The sequence below is a fragment of the Neoarius graeffei genome, chromosome 1 (genome assembly GCF_027579695.1).
Source record: "Neoarius graeffei isolate fNeoGra1 chromosome 1, fNeoGra1.pri, whole genome shotgun sequence".
Classification (NCBI taxonomy): domain Eukaryota; kingdom Metazoa; phylum Chordata; class Actinopteri; order Siluriformes; family Ariidae; genus Neoarius; species Neoarius graeffei.
The window spans coordinates 95,187,160-95,194,679 of NC_083569.1; positions in this window are offsets into that span (position 1 = coordinate 95,187,160).

Sequence of the window (7,520 nt, forward strand, 5' to 3'; positions counted from 1 at the left end):
AAAAGCGCCTCACGTTCTTACCCTGATATTCTGACTGATAAACAGCATAAAAAGTCAAGGATTTATTTTATATCTTAGATAATGAAGCTGGCTGCAACTGCTGTACAGAATAATGCTGCTGTGTAACAGATATTACCCAGTCCATAAGAAGTGCACATTCTTATCAGTCCAAAGAGAATTATAAAACCGAACTTCTGAAATAAACAGTTTTGAAAATGTACGTTTCATTTATCCTCATGCAGTAGCTTTTGTCTCGCTTGCGTAGCAGTTTTGCAAGACATGGCGGTCACTTTTCCGGACGTCCATCTGCATGTAAAAACTTCGACATTTTCAAATATCTCCAAAAGTAAAGGTGATCCTGTGCCCATACTGCATCTGCATATTTGCCATTTGTGGAGGGTTTCTACCCTAGTCGTGAATTTTTAAATTTCAACCTTTGACGAAACTTTTGACATTTTTCAAATATCTCCAAAAGTTATGAACTGTATGTAATGACGACCACATTTTAACATCCACCCTAAAGAGGCCTTCTCCCCTAGGGTTTTTTTTTTAAATGTGAACTTTGATCTTTTGTCTTATTACAATGTGAAATTGTTTGCTTGCTTCTGAGCAGGTGAGACTTTGCTGTGCTTCTGGTTTTAAATAGGCATTACAAGTTAGTTGTGTGTTTTCCATATTCATAGTTAGGAGCAGGAAATGTCAATGGACCTGGAAAAATGGAGGGGGAAAAAGCTGCTGTGGCATTGTTTGTGCATGTTACGGGGAAGGGTTCGAGGTTTGTTAGTTGGGGATACAGAAGATGCCATAGAGAAGAAGCCACATTCAAGGGATATCAGATTTATTGTGAGTTATTACTTTCCCTGTGTCTGAAATAGCTCACTTGTTCACTACTCATTATATAGGGAATTACTAGATAGAGGACTATATAGTGAGCTCATTGGTAAAATGAAAAAAAAAAAAAGTTTTCGGACACTAGTCCATCGCGATGATATTTACGTTATTACTGTCGCACAATTAAAACATGCCAGATCAGGCGGCTGGTGGGTTTTCACAATGATAAATACATACAGTGCTCAGCGTAAATGAGTCCACCCCCTTTGAAAAGTAACATTTTAAACAATATCTCAATGAACAAAAACAATTTCCAAATTGTTGACAAGACAAAGTTTAATATAACATTTGTTTAACTTATAACGGGACAAAGTAAGGTTAATAATATAAACTTAGATTACACATTTTTCAGTTTTATTCAAATTAGGGTGGTGCAAAAATGAGTACACCCCACAACAAAAACTACTACATCTAGTACTTTGTATGGCCTCCATGATTTTTAATGACAGCACCAAGTCTTCTAGGCATGGAATGAACAAGTTGGTGACCTTTTGCAACGTCAATCTTTTTCCATTCTTCAGCAATGACCTCTTTTAGTGGCTGGATGGAGAGTGATGCTCAACTTGTCTCTTCAGAATTCCCCATAGGTGTTCGATTGGGTTCAGATCAGGAGACATACTTGGCCACTAAATCACTTTCACCCTGTTCTTCTTCAGAAATCCAACAGTGGCCTTCGATGTGTGTTTAGTCATGTTGGAAAAGTGCACGACAACCAAGGGCACGGAGTGATGGTAGCATCTTCTCTTTAGGTATAGAGCAATACGTCTGTGAATTCATGATGCCATCAATGAAATGCAGCTCCCCGACACCAGCAGCACTTATGCAGCCCCACATAAGGACACTGCCACCACCATGTTTCACTGTAGGCACCATGCATTTTTCTTTGTATTCCTCACCTTTGCGATGCCATACAGTTTTGAAGCCATCAGTTCCAAAAACATTTATCTTGGTCTCATCACTCCAGAGTCCCAGTAGTCTTCATCTTTGTCAGCATGGGCCCTGGCAAACTCTAGGCGGGCTTTTTTGTGCCTGGGCTTTAGGAGAGGCTTCTTTTGTGGACGGCATCCATGCATGCCATTCCTCTGCAGTGTATGCCGTATTGTCACAGGAAATAGTCACCCCAGTTTGGCTTTCTACTTCTTTAGATAACTGCAGTGAACTTGCATGCCGGTTTTCTTCAACCCTTCTCATCAGAAGACGCTCCTGTCGAGGTGTTAACTTCCGTGGACGACCTGGACGTCTCTGTGAGATGGTTGCAGTTCCATCTTTCTTAAATTTTTGTACCACTTTTGCTACAGTATTCTGACTGATAAGTAAAGCTTTGCTGATCTTCTTGTAGCCTTCACCTTTGTGGTGGAAAGAAATTATTTTCTTTGGGGAATTCTGAAGAGACAAGTTGAGCATCACTCTCCATCCAGCATCCAGTCACTAAAAGAGGTCATTGTTGAAGAATGGAAAAAGATTGATGTTGCAAAATGTCGCCAACTTGTTCATTCCATGCCTAGAAGACTTGGTGCGGTCATTAAAAATCATGGAGGCCATACAAAGTACTAGATGTAGTAGTTTTTATTGTGGGGTGTACTCATTTTTGCACCACCCTAATTTGAGTAAAACTGAAAAATGTGTAATCCAAGTTACATTATTAACCTTACTTTCACATTATAAGTTAGATGTTATATTAAATTTTGTCTTGTCAACATTTTGGAAATTGTGTTCATTGAGATATTGTTTAAAATGTTACTTTTCAAAGAGGGTGTACTCATTTACGCTGAGCACTGTATTATACTGAGCATATTTCCCACATTAATCAATACAAAGTACCTGCATCTTTCAGTTTTTTTTTAATCAAGGCTGAATACTTTCTTCTTTATCACTGCCTTTTATTAAATCAAATCTGAGACTTTTAATTTGATTTCTTTCAGCACGACTGCAATGCATGATGGGATATATTGCTTTGATTAGTGACCATTGGTTGTACCATAGATTTACATAGAAGACTAGATGCCTCGTCCCCGTTGCCCGTCAATGAAGTCGAACGTCCGCACATGGCGGCCATCTTACCTCAGACAGCTGGCTTACCCATTACATTGTGTTGGTAGCGATATGTACTTTTCAGATGACCGTAACTTCCTCAAATTTCAATCGATATTCAAACGGTTTGGTTTGTTATATAAAAAAACCAAAACAAACGGAAGTATGTATTTGATATTAATGATGAATAATCATTTTATGTTTTAAAAAAATACGCATAGCTTGGCGAAAATATTTCAGTATACTACAGACTGTAAGACAGGATGCATGCTGAAATTCCTATGCTGTGAGAAGCCTAACACTGCATACTTATGGATAACTGCAGCCTTAGGACAAATAACCATACAATTTATTTCCAATTTTTAGTGAAAATATTTTTACATGTGATAGGGCCGTAGGAGAAGCTAAAGTTAAATAAACAGCTTACTCACTTCTGAAACTTCAGAAATACTTCATCCACCTCAAAAACCTAATGCACTCACATCATAGCATAATAACAAATGTAAACTCACATCATAGCATAATAACAAATGCACTGCCCGAGTAAGTAATAGTATAAAACAGTGACAGCGACTCACGGTAGTTTGTGACAAAAAAAGCATTTAATTAATCACTTGTGGTTATACTTCCAAGGATAAAAAGATATCTTTACATTTACAAAAAGAACATTCAAAGCTGATTATCATGTCAAAGTCAATATATGTTAGCACAGAAGATTGAAATTTCATTTGACTAGGCTCCAATGTGCAGTTAAAATAAAACTAAACATACTGATATAAACATCTACAATTAAAACACACACACACATCATCTTGTCATCAAAGTCAGTACTTTGATTTCCTGTAAATCATCATGTGTGTGCTGTGCTTGCGTAAGTCTTCATACGCCTTGTCTGTGGTAAGTTGGCCGCCCTGTGCGGACGTTCTGGAATACGCGGTGAGGAATCTAGTCTTCTATGTAAATCTATGGGTTGTACACAGTCAGTGCGTTTACATGCACATAGAGAGAATCGAATTTCTGCTGTTGCTCGACTGAAATCGAAGTTCAAAATGCCATGTATACACCTTAATTCGGCTGAAATTGAACCGAACTTGATTTCTCGGAATCGAGCTACACGACCTAGATTATGCGATTTCTGCCGAGCTACTTAGGCTACGTTCACACTGCAGGCTGAAGTGACTCAAATCCGATCTTTTCGCCCATATGTGACCTGTATCCGATCTTTTATTGACAATATGAACGACACAGATCCGATTTTTCAAATCCGACCCAGGCCGTTTGGATATGTGGTCCTAATTCCGATTCCTATCCGCTCTTTTCATATGCGACTTCAGTCTGAACTGCCAGGTCGCATTCATCCGACTTACACGTCATCAACAAGCCACAAACGTCACTATTCTGCGCTGAAGTAGGCGGCGGGTCTCTCAAAAAAAGTTACAACAACATGGCGCATAATCACGGGCGCAGATAGAGGGTGGGACTCGTCCCACCCAGATTTAAATTCACCTCGCTCGGTCCCCCCCACTTATAGGGAGGAAAAAACGTCTATGCTGTCTTTCTTTGCATAAGGCAAACCTCACGGAAAAATCAAAAGACTAATTACCATTCGGTTTATTGAGGTGCACAGAAGTATATACATAGTTGCAACAATTCACATAAAACAAAACAAAGACTGATATTCGGTTGGTTGAGCTGCGCAGACTGTACAGGTTGCGAGCTCGAGCTTGGTTGCTATGGTAACCCACAACAAGTTTGACAGGCATATCGGGGTTGGGGTTGGTTTGCTGGCAGCTTTGTCCCCCCCGTTTTTTGTCCCCCCCAGTTCAAAAAACGTATCTGCGCCCCTGCGCATGACATCAATGCGAGGGACGCTTCGGGCTGTGAAGGTTCTGAATCTTCTCAATGGAAGGACGCAGAGGTTAGGGAGCTGATTTCCTTTTGGGAGGATACAGCTATTCAAGCTCGATTGGATGGGTCATACCGCAACCGGGCGGTTTTACTTCCGTAAACACTGGCCATGCTCACTGCGTGTGACGTCGTCGTATCCTGCAATGCGCATGCAGAACACTTTTAGGTCGCTTTTCGTTCATACTGAGGATCACATACAAGTCGCATATATTTGTTAATGTGAACGACCTCACAAAAAAATCGGAATTGAGCATTAAGCCTTGCAGTGTGAACGTAGCGTTAGTGCATGTAAACCCTATTGAGCTACGTATTCGAGCTACTTACTTCAGCACTGCCCCTTCCGGAAGTGACGAGTGACGAGACCACAAGGGAAACACAACAGCCTCGGTCGGCATAACAACGAATCATGACAACGGCATGAATCTTTTCTTTTTGTGGCATTGTTTGCACTGTTAAAATTTAGCTCACTTACTGTATCACCAAATACATCTGTACAGCTGTTGCATAGCTGTGAATTGTGTACATAAACGAGTCATTGTATTTGTGTGTGTGTGTATATACACACACAAATATATGTCCAACATCTGAAGAATGTCAATAAAAACAAAACAATTGAACTTTTTGTGTGTTTATTAAGACATAAGTTAAATTGTAAGCAAAAAAAAATATTTTTTTGTAAGCAAAAAATGGACTTTAGAAAAATATTATTGTGCAAAATAAGTTGTCTTACAAAACAGTGGTCTGTGCCGGACAGTTTGTAGCCATACAGTCTGTTAAAGCAAGCCTAACAGCTGGAACAGCTCTTCATGACGACAACCGGAAGTGTACCAACACGATGGGGCGTGTAGCGCCACGTGTGGCTCGGGTGCACAATGCACCTTGCACAATAGCCCGATTTCACTTGTGCATGTAGGATTGGATTTCTCTGGCACCCCTGCTGCGACCCTTTGCTCGATTACCGACAGTAGCTCGATTTGGACGTGCATGTAAACGTACTGAGTGGCGATCCTAGCTGGCGCCCCCCCGTCCGTCTTTTTTTTTCGGGGTTTTTTTTTGGGACCGTTTTTTTTTTCGCACCCGCGCTCGTGCCGCCCCCCCGCGTTGGGCTCTGTATTAGCCAACAGAATGTTAACAGCTTTACATGGTCGTTTAAACATTTCTCGTCGTGTGTTGTACGTTGCGGACACGGCCCGTTATAAATTTGCTGTTACCAGAATGGCAATGATCAAGTTGTAATGTATTACTTAAGACTCTGTGTAATGTCATAGTAGTGTAGTACTATGGTAGTAAAGTCTTTTTGATGACTAGTACAACGTTCCGCTGGCGGGATTGTGCATATTATGGGGCTACGACAAGTTAGGCACACACACACACACACACACACACACACTGATGACATCACCTGTGCAACTTTGGTATCGAGGGCTACCGCATGACGTCAACGTGCCGCGAGATTTTGTTAAGCGCCATATTGGAAGACCAAGTACACATCTATGCAAGTACATACATTCATAAAACAAACTACACCTGAAATGTAGCCAGGGCCGGTTCTGCCCTAATCTGGACCCGGGTGCAACATCGTGCAAACCCCCCCCCCAAAAAAAAAAACACACCAGTCTAAATCAGGACAACCATCACATAACTATAAACATTTTATATCAACTATTTTAACTAAATGGGCTATAATAAATAAGCCTGCAGGCAGCCATGGCAGGCTGCCTCAGAAAAGTAACCATTCAATGACACAACTGAAAGCCTGCAGCCACGGCGGGCTGCCTCAGAAAAGTAACCATTTGTCCTACCTTAAAACTCATTTTGCATTTTCTGCCTCCTTTTTTGTATTTTCGACCCTCCGTTTATTTTCTTTCCTTTTCTGAAAACCCGATTTGTGTCCAGACATTTTGTTCTGCTACCAACGAACTAACTCGTCAGGTCTCGTCTCTCGAGTCCGCGATGATTCCCGTGGGAAGGGCAACAATTGATACATTTTTACAAACAACCAATAAACAGCCAATAGGGATGTTGCAACGTTCAGGCTCTCCTTTGCTCAGAAACACTCAGTAATGCACTTATTCTCTGTCTCCTGGCAGAAAGCTCCTTGGTTTGCTTGTGTCTCAATCACAGCTGGTATTCTGTAGAAAGACTTCTTTTCACCTTTCCCATCAGCTTTGTTGGAACACCCTAACACAGCACAAAAGTTTACCATTGTAGGTTTATGATGACTCAAGTGCCTCGTGGGTTTAAATTCCGCGCGCTGCCGTTATTTCCCCCTAATCACGAGTTTGTTGGTCTTCCAATATGGCGCAGGGTTTGTTTACTTCTGGTGACTTCAGTGAAAAGGGTCTATTGGGCTTCCCCATCCAAAATGTTCACACACACACACACCCGCCCATCTTGTTTTTTTTTTTTCAGGTTTTTTTTTGGGGGGGGACCTTTTTTTTTTTTTTGCGCCTGCACTCGTGCCGCCCCGGGCAGCTGCCCGGTCGGCCCGCCCCCAGGACTGGCCCTGGTTGTACATTACTTTTCGTGATGCATAGGGTGTAAATAATCCTCACTAAGGTTTCGGACAGCACTACAAAATGGCATCCTTACTATATAGTGAGTAGGGAGCGATTTCGGACACAGGGGTTATTACAGTGACGGAACTCTAAGTACCGTTATGAAAATTTATTGTATTGATTATCGATTTA